Source organism: Ruditapes philippinarum, unplaced genomic scaffold, assembly GCF_026571515.1.
Source record: "Ruditapes philippinarum isolate M1 unplaced genomic scaffold, ASM2657151v2 ctg12769_1_1_1_1, whole genome shotgun sequence".
Taxonomy (NCBI): domain Eukaryota; kingdom Metazoa; phylum Mollusca; class Bivalvia; order Venerida; family Veneridae; genus Ruditapes; species Ruditapes philippinarum.
In genome coordinates, this window is record NW_026852275.1 from 1 (window position 1) to 17,307 (window position 17,307).

The window sequence follows — 17,307 nt, forward strand, 5'->3', positions numbered from 1 at the left end:
AAACATAAATTTTATCACTAAAATAATATTTTTTTCTTAAAATAATACATTTTTTTGTCACTAAACATACTACCTTGTATTATAAGAATGCCCTAGGAGGTATTTTAAGGTCCTTTGTGCCTCCTTAGCAGTCTTTTGTGTATCTGAGCAGTCCTTAGCGGTCCGCCAACTCATAAAATTTTCACCAAAATCATATTTTTTCTTAAAATTATATTTTTTTTTTCACTAAAAATAATACCATGTAATGTAAGAATGGCCTAGGAGGTATTTTAAGGTCCTTTGTGCCTCTTTAGTAGTCCTTTGTGGCTCCTTAGCAGTCCTTAGCAGTCCTTAGCAGTCCTTAGCGGTCCTTAGCAGTCCTTAGCAGTGTTTAGTAGGACCGAAAATTTACGCTGGTATAGAAATTACGAACTCCGCCAAAGATAACAACAAAGCGAGATTGGGTTCAATTTTACTTTTTTTGTCAGATATAGCGTAAGTTTTGACTAATTTTATGGTTGCTTAGATATTAATTCTTACTTTCTTGCATTGAGATAACATGAAAATGCATCTTTGTAGCCGTTATTTTCGGCTTTTTGAGTGTGTTGAAGCATCTCACTATATGCCGTATTCCGGTAAATTCCGGACCTGCGGGTGGAAGATAAAAATTGAAAATCACCGAAGTGCAATTTAAGATGGCTTACTATTCTCCTTACACACATTAAAATAGTAAATTAAAAATCTAATAAATTGTCAAAAAATTATGAAATATCAAAGTAGGTAAAGTCTACTGTAATATGGAAAAGGCAAAGACTCGTAGCGAACTTGTTTTACTTCTAGTTCTACGGTGAAATATTTTAAAAAAATCATTCATTTTTATTTAACATTTCTGTTTTACAATTGTCGTTCGGTATTTAATACACTGCTTCCATTTATTCTGGCTCCCTGTTCTAATAACTTCTATTATGGTTCCCATATAAGTGCGCAGGACACCAGTCTACGCTTCCGTTTTCAATCAGAATATCTGGGCTTTTATCGTTATCTTGTAATCTGAAAAGTTGCGATGTGTCAATTCAGTGCCTCGGATGAAAGTTTTCAAAACCATCACTATCTAGCAGGTACTCGCGTAACCGTAAAGCTCGCTTTGCAAGCAGGGCCTTCGGGCCAGCTCTTTGAGCTTGCTATTAGTATTAACAGGAAAGTCAGATAATAAAAAAATTTTGTTCGCTATTATTTTACAATTTTTCGTTTTTAAGGTATTGTAATTGTCACGGTTCAGAATTGTTCACTATTTAGGGGAGAAGATGTGTAAGCGGCCGGATAGCTCAGTCGGTAGAGCCGCGGTACGGTATTCCGAGGGTCCCGGGTTCGAGTCCCGGTCAGGCTGCACATTTTTCTCACCCTGTGACATTTGGCGCCCAACGGGGGACCGTGACTGATATAGCTCAGAGTTTAATTTACATTGCTCTGAAACTCTGTGGAATTCGAGGACGAATTTCAATATAGCAGGGGAGTATGTCACGGTTCAGAATTGTTCACTATTTAGGGGAGAAGATGTGTAAGCGGCCGGATAGCTCAGTCGGTAGAGCCGCGGTACGGTATTCCGAGGGTCCCGGGTTCGAGTCCCGGTCAGGCTGCACATTTTTCTCACCCTGTGACATTTGGCGCCCAACGGGGGACCGTGACTGATATAGCTCAGAGTTTAATTTACATTGCTCTGTAACTCTGTGAAATTCGAGGACGAATTTCAATATAACAGGGGAGTATGTCACGGTTCAGAATTGTTCACTATTTAGGGGAGAAGATGTGTAAGCGGCCGGATAGCTCAGTCGGTAGAGCCGCGGTACGGTATTCCGAGGGTCCCGGGTTCGAGTCCCGGTCAGGCTGCACATTTTTCTCACCCTGTGACATTTGGCGCCCAACGGGAAACCGTAACTAATATAGCTTCCATGTTTCCATTACAGCTCCGTTAGATTCAAATCCCTCACTTACATCAAGTCCATCAAATGTTTCACAAAGCAATTCTTCCACAATGCATGATTCTAACAATTGTATGTCAACTTCTTTTACAGGAACATCAAACAGCAAACAAGATGCCACGTCAACAACTCAAACTTCTTATTCTGTTCCAAATAAAACATCTCATTCTATTACAGGTTCAAAATATGTCATTCCTGCACTGAGAAATCCATCTAAGGACAACAACAACAATTTACAGAGGCAGAAACGTACAAGAAAGAAACCCGGATGGATGCTTAATGATAACTGGAAATTAGATTAATGCTTTTTCTTTTGATTTATAGTCTAGGTGTGTTTCAACTTTGAAGTTAGGCGTTGCTCAGTACCTGATGTGTTTTGTTTTATGTTTTATACCATGTACCATATATTTTACCTTGATAATTTATAAATGTACTTTACAGTACTTTAGAAATAAAGGATATATTGGTGAGAGTGCACCTCTTCAATGAATTCACAGTTCTACTGATAAATTAAAATTTTGTTTCCGCGTGACATATATTTTTCGCGATTCGCGGCATACGGTATTTTTGTGGAACATGCTTGAGTTTAAGGTATTTTGCCCGGGTATTATATATTTACTCACAGGTTGTAATTGCCTTCAGTATTTAGATTTAGTTATGTAGTACCTAGTAGTTTAGTTACTTTATGGTCTAAGCTTACTACTTGCAATGTCTGATTCAAGCTCTTCCTCTTTAATATTTTATGAATGTCGGGGCGACATTCCCCAAAGTGGGGAAGTATGTCATGTGGTCGATATTCGTGTTTTTGAATATCGTTTTCATGTATCATTTTGTCCTTGTATTTGTATATATATCTCTTGTATTTGTCTGTTTACAGTCCGATATACAATCCATTATCCCATATCATTCCTATATCATTCCATTTCATCATCTCATTATAACAACTAATTTCTCATATTTCATTTGACATAATTTGCATGCCGGGCCTCAGTTTTTACAAACTTCCCGGAAAATCCACCTCACGCATGCGCACTTTGATATAAATATTTCTATTGGTTTGCGCCAGAAATTGTTGCCTTGTTTATTTATTTATTTATCAAGGCGTATGTTTATGTCCTTACAGGTAATTGTTGTTATTCATTATGTTTCATTATCATGCATATTTCCATTGATCGTTTATGTATTTCGGAACTGTATTTATGCACTTTGATATAAATATTTCTATTGGTTTGCGCCAGAAATTGTTGTCTTGTTTATTTATTTATTTATCAAGGCGTATGTTTATGTCCTTACAGGCATAAACGACCATTCATACATTGGAAAAGGACCATACGACATAATATTTCATGCACCGCTTCCATTTTTTAGTCGGAACACCTCAACTTTTTTCTTAAGCCGAAAGGTTGCGATTGTTTGGTTAACAGAATACCCCATCAAAATTTATTTCAAAGTGCTGCAACTTCTCAAGGGATTGAGATAGAGTCAAAGGCTTTTCAGCGTTGGTTACACAATACCTTATGATCGACCTTGGGTCATTTTAAGCCTCTCACAAGTCCAAAATTTTCTTCGCGATGTGCAGATGTGCAGTGCATAAAAAATGTAACTCTACCTTGCCTACTTTTGGAGTAATTGCCCTTTGTTCATTTTTACACTTTGAACTTTGTCCGGGACATAACTCTAAAATTATAAGAGATATCAAAATGAAACTTTGCAGATAGATAGATCTCATCGGGTAGATTTGCAGTGAAAGACATCCATAACTCTGCCATACCTAATTTTTGAGAACAAATTGTCCCTTATTTAATATTTATTTTTACTTTTTGAACATTTTCCTGGACATAATTCTAAAACTTTAAGAGATATTAACACAAAACTTTATAGGTTGATAAATTTCATTTTGAAGAAGTGCATGCATTGTAAATGAACCATAAATCTGTCTTGCCTTATTTTGGAGTAATTACCATTTGTTCATTTTTACACTTCAAACTTTGTCCTCGACATAACTCTAAAAATATAAGAGATATCAACATGAAACTTTGTAGGTAGATAGATCTCGTTGACAAGACATAGAGTGCAAAAGAAACATAATTCTGCCTTGCCTTATTTTTGAGTAATAGCACTTTGTTTATATTTACATTTTGAACTTTGTACAGGACATATTAATGCACTTTGTTCATTTTTAGCTTGACTATACGAAATATATGGAGAGCTGTCCTACTCGCCCTGGCGTCCAGATTTCAGATTAAAGTTTTGGTGCAGTAAAATATTTTTAACTATAACTTTGTCATATCTCAAGGTATCAACTTCAAACTTCAAATATATGTTCCTTATCATCAACCACATCTTATGTGTCAGGGTTCATAACTCTAGCACCAATATTTTCAGATTTATCTCCCCTTGAACTTAGAATTTTCCTTACTATTTTTTACGGTTACTTCTTTATTTCTTAAGGGATCAACTTCAATCTTCAAATATATGTTCCTTATCATCAACCACATCTTATGTGACAAGGTTCATAACTCTAGCGCCAATATTTTCAGATTAATCTCCCCTTGAACTTAGAATTTTCCTTAAAAAGTACTATTTTTTACTGTTTCTTCTTTATTTCTTAAGGGATCAATTTCATACTTCAAATATATATACCTTATCATCATCCACATCTTATGTGACAAGGTTCATAACTCTAGCACCAATATTGCAAGAATTATCTCCCCATAAACTTAGATTTTTTTACTAGAAAAATGTTATTTTTAATATGACTTTTTTAGTTTTAAAGGTATCTACCTCAAACTTCAAATACTTATTCCTTATCATCAATTACATTTTATGTGACAATGTTCATAACTCTTGAAGCAATATTTACAGATTTATCTCTCTTTGAACTTATGATTTTCTTTACGAAATATTATAACTTCTTTACTTTTTAAGGTATCTTGTAACTTCAAACTTCAAATATATATTTCTTATCATTACACACATGTTGTGTGACAAGGTTGATAAATCTAGCGTAACTATTTCTAGAATTATTCCCCTTGATCTTGGAATTTATGTTAACAATGTTATTTTTTTACAATAACTAAAAATAAATAAAACATAATAATACAAATTTGATTTTTCTTTCATAGTTTTGTCTTCCTTACTGCGTCCAGTATTTTATTAGTCGAGCTTCGCTGTCTCCTGTGACTGCTCTTGTTACATTTTGAACTTTGTACAGGACATATTATTGCACTTTGTTCATTTTTACATTTTGAACTTTGTACAGGACATAACTCTGAAACCACCCGCTTTAAACAGCTCTTGGTTCTTGTTATACATATTTTGAAATAGTGATCTGTAAGTTTCCCTACCATAATTCCAACTTTTTTTTTCAGTTTGATTGGGATAACTAAACACAGATATATAGAGACTACTTTATGTTTGCTAAACAATCAAGATGAAAGAAAGTCCATTTATTTCTTCTGATAAGAATCGAAATTTGATAATACATACTGGAGAGAAAAGATATCACTGCAAACACTGTGGCAGTTCCTTTTCTTGTACGGGTAATCTTAAAAAACATATGACCATTCACACAGGAGTGAAGAGTTACCAATGTGAACTATGTGAAAGATCATTTTTTTTAGAAAGTAATTTAAAGAAACATGTGATTGTACACACTGGAGAGAAGAGTTATCAATGTGAATTTTGTAATAGAGCATTTTACAGAAAATGTTCTCTTAAAATGCATATGATGGTACACACTGGTAAGAAAAGCTTTAAATGTGAAGTTTGTGACAAATCATTCTACCGAAAAGATACTCTTAAATCACACATGCTTATACATACTGGAGAGAAAAACTATCAATGCAAGCTCTGTGATAAATTGTTCTCTCTGAAATCTAATCTTAACAAACATATAAAGTTACACATGAAAGTAAAGGAATATATATGTAAAGTGTGTGATGTTTCATTTTCTTCAAATAGTGATCTTGAAAAGCATACTGCAATACACACAGGAGAGAAAAGTTATCAATGTGAAATCTGTGGCAAATTATATGCTAGGATAGGTTGTCTTAAGAAACACATGTCCATTCACCCAGAAAAAATTATTAATTATATATCATGTGAAATATGCAACAAACTATTTTCTCATAAAAATACTTTAAACGCTCATATATTAACCCACACTGTAGTGGTGAATCATCAATGTGAAATTTGTGAGAAATCGTTTGTCAGAAATGATTATCTGAAAAAACATATGACAAAACATACAGGAGAGACTAATTATGTATAATATAAAATATTACGAAAAAAAGTCCCACAGCACATAATGGTGAGACATGCTCAAGATGAGAGCTTTTGTTGAGAAATATGTGAGATATCCTGAATCATGATCTTAGAAGCCATATTGCAATACATAGAATGATACACACTTGTGAGAGGAAAACTATCAGGAAATCATTAATCTTTGAGAAGTCATTTTCTCAAAAATGTGTAATCTTAAAATGCACATTACAAGAGTAAAAGTGAGATAATATTATAGACTGTATTTCGTGGATTGTGGTTTTAAATCTCTTATTATGGCAAGAAAGACATGAGAATAGATATTGATAAGACATTAATTTGACACAGAGTCCGCTATAAATGTGAGACATATTGTGTTCCAAAGATACAACAGCCTCAACATCAGTTGTATTTATTGTTACAAAATGTTCAAGATATACATGTATGTTATCAACATTTTTGATATTGCAAAGTGTTTAAAGTTGTGTCAGTTTGTCAGATAAGTTATTTTAACTTGAATACATGCAAGTATATGTTACAATATTTTCTGTATAATACATGTAAATAACAGTCCATTTTGCCCAAGAAATGCTTTAAATTTCACTTCCAAAAGCTTAATTTTTATTGTACTGTTATAGTTTCCATAAAGTTACTCATTGGCCAATTACCTGAACCATCTTTTTCATTGTTGCTTTTTGGTAATTATAACAGTTACATTGATCTTGTATTTTGTAACTACTTAGTTTATATTTTGCTACTTTTATGATAGATATTATCTCACATTTAGTATATATCTGAAAGAATTTTGACATATATTGTTATGCACCTGGTTGTGACCATCCGTGTCCAGTCTGTATCTTTTGAAAGTAAAACCTTTTGGCAGAAATATTAGTGATGGTGTGCAGAACACAACTTTGGAATTTCTAAGATCAAAATTGGCCCCGCCTGGGAATTAAATTGATTTATATAGACTTATATAGGAGTTTTTTGTGTCCGGTCTGTTTCTTTTGAACCGATGGAAGAAAATTGAAACTACAGTACTTGGCAGAAATTTTAACCACAATGAGACAATGTGCAGAGGGCAGGTTGACCTTTCTCAGGTCAAGGTCACACTAAGTCATTTTGTATCAATATCAAAATCTATTTGGCAGAAATATTAATATTACTGAGATGATGTGCAGAGTGCAGGTTTGGGCTTTTTTGGGTCAAGGTCTAGTTCACACTTTCTCATCCAAAATCCTTATATGTGTACATATTGCAAAGGGAGATTACAATGTATGAATTTATTAATATGTTTCCTCCTCATATATATAGGCTACCTCCCTTAATTTCCCAATGCTACCTCTGTTTTGCCATATTGTTGGCAGTCTTACTCTAAATGAAAGACTGATATAATATAAAGTTGTTGTACCTGTTTTATCATGCATTAAAACAAAATACATTGTATTTGTTCAAAGGAAGAAATACTAATATAATGAGTATAGAAAGTTTATCCCATGACTGCCACTGCATTTTGAAAAGCTGAATGTTAAATTTAATAAAGGGAGGTAACAGAACATATTTTCATATGCCAAAAATATTCTATTCATGTTTAAGCTTAAATATTTTGAATGAAGCAAGGCCTAGTTGACATCTAAAAAAGTTATAAAATCATACTCCTGGGGGTCAATATTGGCCCTGCCCTAGGGGTCACCTAAAGATAGGAAATCTTCAAATATTTGTAAGCATAGCATTTTGATTTTTAATTATATTTTATACATACTATTTTGTGCTTTTGATTTTCTGGTGTAATAATAATTGTATGTTTTTTGTTGTTTTTTTAAATTGTTTATAATTCGAATACCTACAATATTGTTGTTGTCAGTATGTATACTCTTTGACAATTGCATGGAGTTTAATTAACCTCTCTGCTTTAAAATTTAGAAAAATAAATGAGACTTACCTTGGTTAAGTTGAAGTTTGATTTCAATTCTTTGAGTCAGAATTGAGTGAGGGGCTTAACTGAGATATTATTGCGCATGCGCAGTTCACTATTAATCAGTGTTTTTTGCCATTAGTAAACAACTATGAAGAATGTATTTTCTATAATTCAATTTCTGTAGGGAGGGAGGGTGGCAGTTAAGCCCCTCACTCATTTCTTACATAAAGAAAATGAAATCAAACTTCCAACTTAACCAAGGTAAGACTCGTTTAATTTTTTAAAATTCTTTTTTTGGGGACTTACATGAGGCTTTAAAGCATTAAGTGAAGAAAAACCCCACCTAATCTTAGTGCCTCAAAACACCTTCTTGAAATTGGTCTCTTCCCATGTTTATTTCCTTATCATAAAATTTAGCAAATGACTTTCCGACGAGTAACAAGAACTCCAGAAATCTTTGTATTGGATCTCGCACTATGAGAGCCATATTTCACAATGTTTATAACATAAAAGCTTTAAATCCATCTAGAAATTGTGCCTTTAGAAACATTTTTATATCATGGTTTAACATAACTTAGTAACAATTTCGTAGCATTATTTTCAGTTCTTATATTACTTGTGCGTGCCAAATATTCCTTCAGCAAAGTCTCCTATCTGGATGATAAGCTTTAAATAATTAAAGTTAATGTTACAGTTTGGTCTGTTGTGCTTTAGCAACACATCAAATTAAAACACAAACTATGATTTTAACTTCTTATAATCATTATAAGTAATCAATTGTAATGTTTTTACACATGCAGCACGAGTTATGGCCATGATCATCACCAGCTTTAATGTGAGATTTTTCAGTGAAAGTCTTACTGATGAAAGTTTTTTCAAATAAATTTAAACTTTATTCACATCCTTAACTTCAGTATAACGTGATCTTGTTGGTCTGGCTGCAAATACACCTTTCATGAATCTAATTATTAGTGGAAGATTTCCAATCCGAAATTCTTCAAAATGAATTCCCAGAGCAGAGAGAGCACCACGACCTGTATTAAGACTTTCATAACCAAGACCTTTGTTAAATTGATTTTTTTCAAATTCGACTACTTTCTCCAAAGTTGGCCAACTTGGAGAAAACTTCCTTTCAGTACAGTAGCGAAACCACCTGGTTACGTGTGTATTATACTGTTTTTTAGTACCTGACTACCATGATAACATGATTATTCTGGTAGAGTCCTCTGAAAATCCACGTTTTCTGAAACTATCCCTGACACTTTGCAAGCTATAAATCTGAGCCTGTCCTCGAGAGGATGTGACGTTTGCTGAAGCGATAATTTCAGCAAACCTTTCTTCTTTTGAATTATAACTGGCGTGTCTACCAATATTTCCATGAGCCTTGGAAACCAAGGTTGAGTTGTCCAAAGTGGAGCTATTACACACCTCTTCTCATTTTCTGCACACATCTTCCTTACAAACTAGAAGGCGGATAAACATATGCATTATTCACAATTTTTCAATCTATGGAATACGCCCACATAAATACAATTTGGAGAGCAATAAATCTTGAATTATGTATTAAATCCTAGAAGCAAAACAATCTATAATTGGGATACCCCACAGATCGCATATCTTATTAAAAAAATTCATCCAGTTTCCTTAAATTTTCTAGAAGTCTGATCAGCCTCTTAATTTTCTTTTCCTGCAACATATGCAGCAGTTAACTATATGTCACTGCTATACACCAGGTCCAAATTTCAACGGCAATCTTATTACACTGCAGGGATACAGTTCCACCCATATTGTTGATATAACTGAGCTGTAGTATTATCGGACATTAATTGTACATGCTGGGAAACAATATGCTTTCAAAAGGATTGCAATGCATAAACGATTGCTAACAATTCCATTATATTTATGTTTTAAAGCTTTTTTCTTCAACAAGCCATCAGTCTGTTATCTTTTTATTTAGTCCCACATCTAAGAAACGCATCTGTTTCAATAATGGTAGTAGGGGTTGACCGATTTATTGATCATGATTGTTGTCTCAAATTATTAAACCACCAAGTTAATTCAGAGGGTATTCTTTACTCATTTCAGGTCTCAAAAAAATCTTTCCTGGTCGTATCTTGTTGCTTATTTGCATGACCTAACAACGCAAGGACATCATTACACTGCTCAATCACCGGACCAAGCTTCCCGTCATTCTCTGAATCAAATTGGTCCAAGTCATTGACAACTTTTACTAAAATCGTACCACATTTAATAACTGATTCTTCAATGTATTGAAGTTTCCTATTTGATTTTCTAGTATTTGGGGAGGCTGCGTCCCATATCAGTTGGTTCATTTTCACAACATATAAAGCGTCACAGCTTTCAGACCTTTGATCAGTTTAGTATAATGATCCTCGTCAAGTCCATTCACGCATTTACGGTTGAATGACTCTAAAACTCTAGAATTCTTTTTACGAGATCACTTTCTGTGGTCTTAAACCTCTTAGCCATATTCTTAAACCTGCTATTTTTGTTCTCATCTTCGTTTTTCCTCTTACCCTGTTCAGGTTGATCAACATAATCCTGATTGAAAGTGTCCACGGGATCATTATCATAATCATCATCATAATCAAACTCTTCAGCATATTGTTCACAATCTTCAACTTTATTAGTTAAACTATATTTTTTTTTGCTTTTTGTTCCGGCATTTGACGATCAAATGAGCTTTTCATATTTTCTAAAAGAGACAGCATTTTATCTTCTGCAGTTTTGCCCACACTCGACGAGCTTGTACTAGCAGTTTTGTCTGGTACTTTTTCTTACGCTTTCTTCGGCGCTTTACCATTATTCTTTTCTTTCGTAACCACTGCTTTCTGCAGCTTTTTTATTCACTTCTTTGGCATCTGCCATGACGATGATCACACCACGTTCGATCCAAAACAATCGCCTCGTACAACGATAAAAAAAACGCAAAAAATAACTTGAACTTTAGTTACGTCCACACACAATAAAGAAGTTAATTCTGTCGAAAGTTTCGAAACACAACAAGTCATAAACTTAGATCGTTCTCCGACCAATAAAACTTTGATAATTTACAAATTGTGTTTCCCAGCGTGAAACACAACCGGAAAAGTGAACTGCGTATGCGCATCAGTATCTCAAGTAAGTCCAGAAACAAAATTCTTTCACGAAAAAGAATTTGATTTTGAAGGGCATAAGTGGGGTCTGTACCAGACATTGAAAGCTGTGATATATATAATAAATATTGTCACTAAGTATTCATTTGAAAAGAGCATAGATATGTTCAATATAGATCTTAATGTTGATAATTGAAATAAAGCATGTCCAGCCAAAAATTATTTTTAATTACTTTAAATTTTAATTATTTTAAACAAATTGCATTCGGGCGTATATTGCCACGCCTTTGCGATGCTCTTGTTTCACTTAAAAGAATATCTGCTTCGATCCTGGTTCATCGAAGCACAGAGTGCTCTCCGAACATGTCATTTTTAGCTCGACTATTCGATAAGAATAAGTAGAGCTATTGCAGTCACCCGAGCGTCGGCGTCGGCGTCGGCGTAACCACTTATGTTAAAGTTTTTGTAATAGTTCAAATATTTTCAAAGTCCATTGACATATGGCTTTGAAACTTTGCACACTTGTTCACCATCATGACCCCAACCTGTAGACAGGAGGAGGTAACTCTATCAAGCATTTTGACAGAATTATGCCCCTTTTTTCGACTTAGAATTTACGTTAAAGTTTTTGTAATAGTTCAAATATTTTCAAAGTCCATTGACATATGGCTTTGAAACTTTGCACACTTGTTCAACATCATGACCCCAACCTGTAGACAGGAGGAGGTAACTCTATCAAGCATTTTGACAGAATTATGCCCCTTTTTCGACTTAGAATTTACGTTAAAGTTTTTGTAATAGTTCAAATATTTTCAAAGTCCATTGACATATGGCTTTGAAACTTTGCATACTTGTTCACCATCATGACCCCAACCTGTAGACAGGAGGAGGTATCTCTATCAAGCATTTTGACAGAATTATGCCCCTTTTTCGACTTAGAATTTACGTTAAAGTTTTTGTAATAGTTCAAATATTTTCAAAGACCATTGACATATGGCTTTGAAACTTTGCACACTTGTTCACCATCATGACCCCAACCTGTAAACAGGAGGAGGTAACTGTATCAAGCATTTTTTTTACTATCAAGCACTAAGAATAGTCGAGCTTTGCTGTCCTACCGACAGCTCTTGTTACATTTCTGTTGCATTTGCAATTGTCCCTTTTCTGCCCAACAATGCCATGTCTAATGCTCGATTAATATATCCAAGTTCACAGTCACATTCGGATTTTCCGTGCTCCGATCCGAAGTAGTTCCGTTCTACATTAACATATTTCAGACTCTGATATGCAAAGGTACATCTGCTTTTATACTGTGCCGCGCAGCCGCCTGAGAAGACAGCTACCTTCTCAAATGGTACCCGAGCTCTTTCAGATAGTCAAAAGTTTGTTTCAAGCATTATGGTCATGTGTTAGGTCGTCACTCAGATAAACAAGGGATGGTTAACTGAGGTACAACCGGCGAATGGTAAAATACCACAACAGGATGAACAGTTACTTGTCTTGTGTCGTATAGTTAACAGATTTAGGTTTGTCCTGATATCGAATCGTTCCGTTTTTCCAAAAGTCCATTACAAGTAATACCCAGTCTGTCGGCAGATTACTTCGCATTACAGCAAACTGCCGTTGTTGCCATTGTCCTATAAATTAATTTTCTTGAAAACTCGTACATTGTACTTGTTCCATCACATCACTGATAAGTTCTTCCATTATTGCTGAAACAGCTGTCTTCTTGCTTTTCAGAACCTTCCTTGCCTTTCCGTCTTCCACCAGGTCAGCATGATTTCATTTTTTCATTCTATACAGTCTTCCTTTTGTGTAAACGCATTTTGGACATTTATGAAATAATGCAGCTAGATGAATAGAAGCGCTGTGCGTAGTTTTTTGGACATATAATGTCCAGAAATTGACTGATATCAGTGACTTTTTCAAGACTTAGGCTCTCAGTTTATAACAAATATTTTGGCATGTTATGCAAACACAGAAATTCCAGTGTTTTACCGACAGCAGTAACATTCTTAGGTCTTACAAGTTTCTAGCTAAGCGTTCTGTGCTCGGTGAAACTCTATACGACTTGGGATATTTTACGCCATGTGAGTGTATTCTTTTTACTCACTAGTTTTGCTATCTTCTTTCTGTTGAAACTCATTTACAACCAGGCTCTCCTGTTGTTAAAAACTAGAAATTGGTTGATTTTGTACATGTGAACCTTTCATATTTTCTGAAAATTCTTTAGTTTCGTCACATTTCTGAACTATTGAGCTGATTTCCATCAATTCTACGTCACATTTCTATTTTTATTGGCTGATTTCCATAAAATCGTCAACATCTTGTCGATTTTTTGTGTATTTTGTACAAGGTTCTTCACAACACAAGCATACTTCTCTGGATTTAATGGTAAAACCTTCCTGGCTTCCGAAGTAACATTATACTGTGTCTTCTTTGACCTGAACCTACTTTCAGACTGTGGTGTTAAATATGTCCTGTTTGACTGTACTTTATTTTGCTTACGTTCCTTTTTCCTTACCCATGCCTTTTTATGGGAGGGCATGTTTTGTCAGTACTTTCTTTTGGATTCTCGCCATTTTTCCCTAAGACTCTTGTTCTTAATATGTCTTATGGGCTCGGCGGGATTCTAGTGAAACTGCATAGAAATGTTTAGCAGTGTCCCGTGCATGAACCGGGTCTCTAGGTTGAAGGTTACGGTCACACTCAAGAGTTATCTAAAAATGTTTGAAGAAAAACTTCTACATTCATCGGGGGATTTTAATGTAACTTGACACTCATGTTTACCATTTTGAGGCTAAGTATTGCAAAAATCAAGGTCCCTGCCACCAAAGACAAGGTCACATAGAGAGTTCAAAGTTAAGATAAAACAGAAGATGTGTACAGGGACCATTTAGTCTTCATTTATTGATGAATTGTATCACAAATGATAACTAACATGACTTCAAGTGTGACACATGTAATTTAGGTTAATATTTGCGAGTCAAGGTCACTAGAGATGATAAAATATCCAGATATTGTCCGGATATTGCCCAGATTATATCTCCTATATGCATATCTGTAATGCCAACATCTTTGTCAAAAGCTTTTGTGAGTGGCGTATTCTGCGACAATGTGCATCACTTTACCCTAGATTTTTACACAGCGATCTACTTTTTGCATAAGAGTGAATTGGTCTTTATTGAAAGGTCTTCAATATCATTAATAATTATGTATGTAAAACTTGTACATGTATTATAAATTACAACTCATTAGAGTATTATATTGATGATGTTGGTAAATGTGTTTGCATGTTAAAGGATAGTCTGTTATGTCAAAAAATAGCTTTTATATCTGGTATTATTACGTTTTTTTTTGACTATAAATAAAGATTATCGTATCTTTGATACATTATTGTTTTATTTCATGACCTTTTGAAATACAACCAATGCACCTCCAGAGTTTGCATCACCTGATGTTCCAATAGAAATCAATATTTGACCCATCTAATCTATTTAGCCTCATTTTCATTTCTAGTCAAAATGTTCGTCAAATCCAAAACACACCCATGAAGCCTCTTCAGAGTCCAAAATATCTATACAATGCATATCGTACCCCAACTAGCCTTGTTTTCATTTTTGAGAGTCCAAAAGTCTGTCAAAATGTCAAGAAATGGTGGTATTATATAAGGAGGTTAATAAGTGTTGAAAAGAATACTCATTCTATTGGACTCGTACACAGCTGCAAAACTTACATCAAACTTAGCTAGCTTCTCATCAAATATACATACAGTTCTGACAGCTGTGTACTCGTTCAATTGAAATCAATATTGTACTCAACGATGATTAATAACCTCATAATCTTATATATCACAGGCCTTTTAACTCACCTACCTGAGCTGGACAAGCCAGGGTTAGCTTTTATCATCGTTGAATGACTATCGTCCGTCGTCCGCCCTCCGTCTACACTAGTTCATTAACACTCTAGCAGTCACATTTTTGCATTATTTATCACCAAACTTGGTCAGGATGCTTTTCAAGTAATTGCTTGAACGACTTCAAACATGTGTCATCTCAGATGAAAAAACTAGGTTACATGAGCCAAAAGTGAACACTTAAGTAGCGACTGTTTCAGTCCAAATATTCTGGAAATTGGTCAGAAATATTGTTTTGATGATTTCTAGACAAGTTTAAATATTAGTCACCTAGGGAGAAAACTAGGTCACATAGCCCAGATATGTAAAAACTTTCTTAACGATTAAGAGGGTACTGTTTAAGTCCAAATATCCTGGAAATTGGTCAGAAAAAATGTTTCTAAAATGATTGCTAGGTCAAGTTCAAATATCTAGGGTATCACAAAACCTTGTTAACACTCCAGAGGAAACATTTTTTGCATAAATATCCTGGAAATTGGTCAGAAATGTTGCTTTAATGTTTTACAGCTCAAGTTCGAAAATGGAACATCTTGAGCCAAAAACAAGGTCACACAGTTCAAATATTGAACAAAACTTGTTAACACTCTAGAGATTAATGTTTTGGTCTAAATGTCCTGTAAATTTGCCAGAAAGGGTAATTACATTATTTCTAAGTTCAAATATGTGTCATCTGTCTTCAAAAACTAGATCACGCAGCCTAGATATGGAAACGCCTCCTTAACACTCTGGGGGCTACAGTTTTGGCCCATATGTAAGAAAGAATGTTTAGATGTTTTCAAGCTCAAGTACGGAGATTGGTCATCTGGGGTAAAAAAAAAACAAGTTCATTCAGCACAAATATGGAAAAACACTCAATCGACAAATATCTTGGAAAATGCTCAGACAGATTGTGAATGTAATTTTTAGCTCAATTTGAATATGAGCTGTCTGGGGTCAAATAGACACACAGCCCATGTATGGTATGGAAGCACCTTGTTAACGCTTTTGAGGTAACATAGTCTGCTTAAATATCCTAGAATAGGTCAGAAAGGTTGTTTAGATTATTTCTAGGTCAAGCTCGAATATGAAATATCTGGCGTCAAAAACTATGTCATACAGCCCAGATATGGAAAAACCTTGTTTACACTCTAGAGGTAATTGTCAGACCAAATGTCCTGAAAATTGTCTTAAAGACTCTTTTTGATAATTTCTAGCTCAGTCAAACATAACAAATGTTGAAAAACCTTGTGGTCCTTCTTGAGGGTTCAAATTATTCTTTAAATTCTTTAAAATAAACCAAAGAGCTCGATTTAAGCATGATATATCTACTCTTTGGTTTCTGTCGAGTTTGTTCAAATAAACCCGGTGGTAATATTTGGCTCCGCCCCGGGGGTCAATATTTTTTTCTTATTGAACTGTTGTTTTTCCCTTACCAGTAGCAACCAGTAATGTTTTTACACATGCACTATCATTTCAGATACAGATCAGATATGAACTTTGTGATATAAGATTTTGATTTTATATCTGCTTTTGCTTATAAATATATACGTTTACAATATTACTTGTTCCTTTTCATGGAGCGTTTTTATATTCAGGTTAGCGATTTCATGGCCATCATAGCTCTCTTGTTTTATTCGAACAAACATGTAGTTATCACTATCATTTGTCATTTAGAGCCTATACAGTCAGGTGAGCAAACATAGGATCATCCTGTCCCTTTTCCTTTACTTCTGTAGGAAAAGCTAAAATTTTACCTTTTACTATTTATATATAGTAGTGACAAATGGTGCTTAATCTAAGTAAATCATCAAAACAGTTAAGAAAATTATATACCAAAATGATCACAAATGTCTTTAGTATCAGAAAATGGTGGTATCATTTTTCTGTCTGTGGTGTTGGCTGAGAAATCAAAGATGGCGTCCAAAATGGCCACCACGATTTGTTTTTGAAGGAAATTTTATGTCACATGTTGTTTCTTATTGAAAATGATATGAATTAATTGTATAACAATGCTGGCCTAACAGTGTTAGATAATGTATTATGTATACTGCATGTATATTTATTATTTTATAGGTGTGAAGGACCTTAATATCAAACAGAAACATGAGCACTGTTACAGAAAACAAGATAGTCTTCAGTTGTGATGTCTGTGAATAC

General features: G+C 34.4%; 1 long non-coding RNA gene across 1 annotated transcript; it reads left to right on the plus strand.

The window, feature by feature from the left end:
- Positions 1–382: 382 nt before the first annotated feature.
- Positions 383–14,644, plus strand: LOC132755168 (uncharacterized). The gene is made up of 2 exons (XR_009629172.1): positions 383–474; positions 5,330–14,644. It is a non-coding gene; the product is annotated as an uncharacterized LOC132755168 (long non-coding RNA).
- Positions 14,645–17,307: the final 2,663 nt, after the last annotated feature.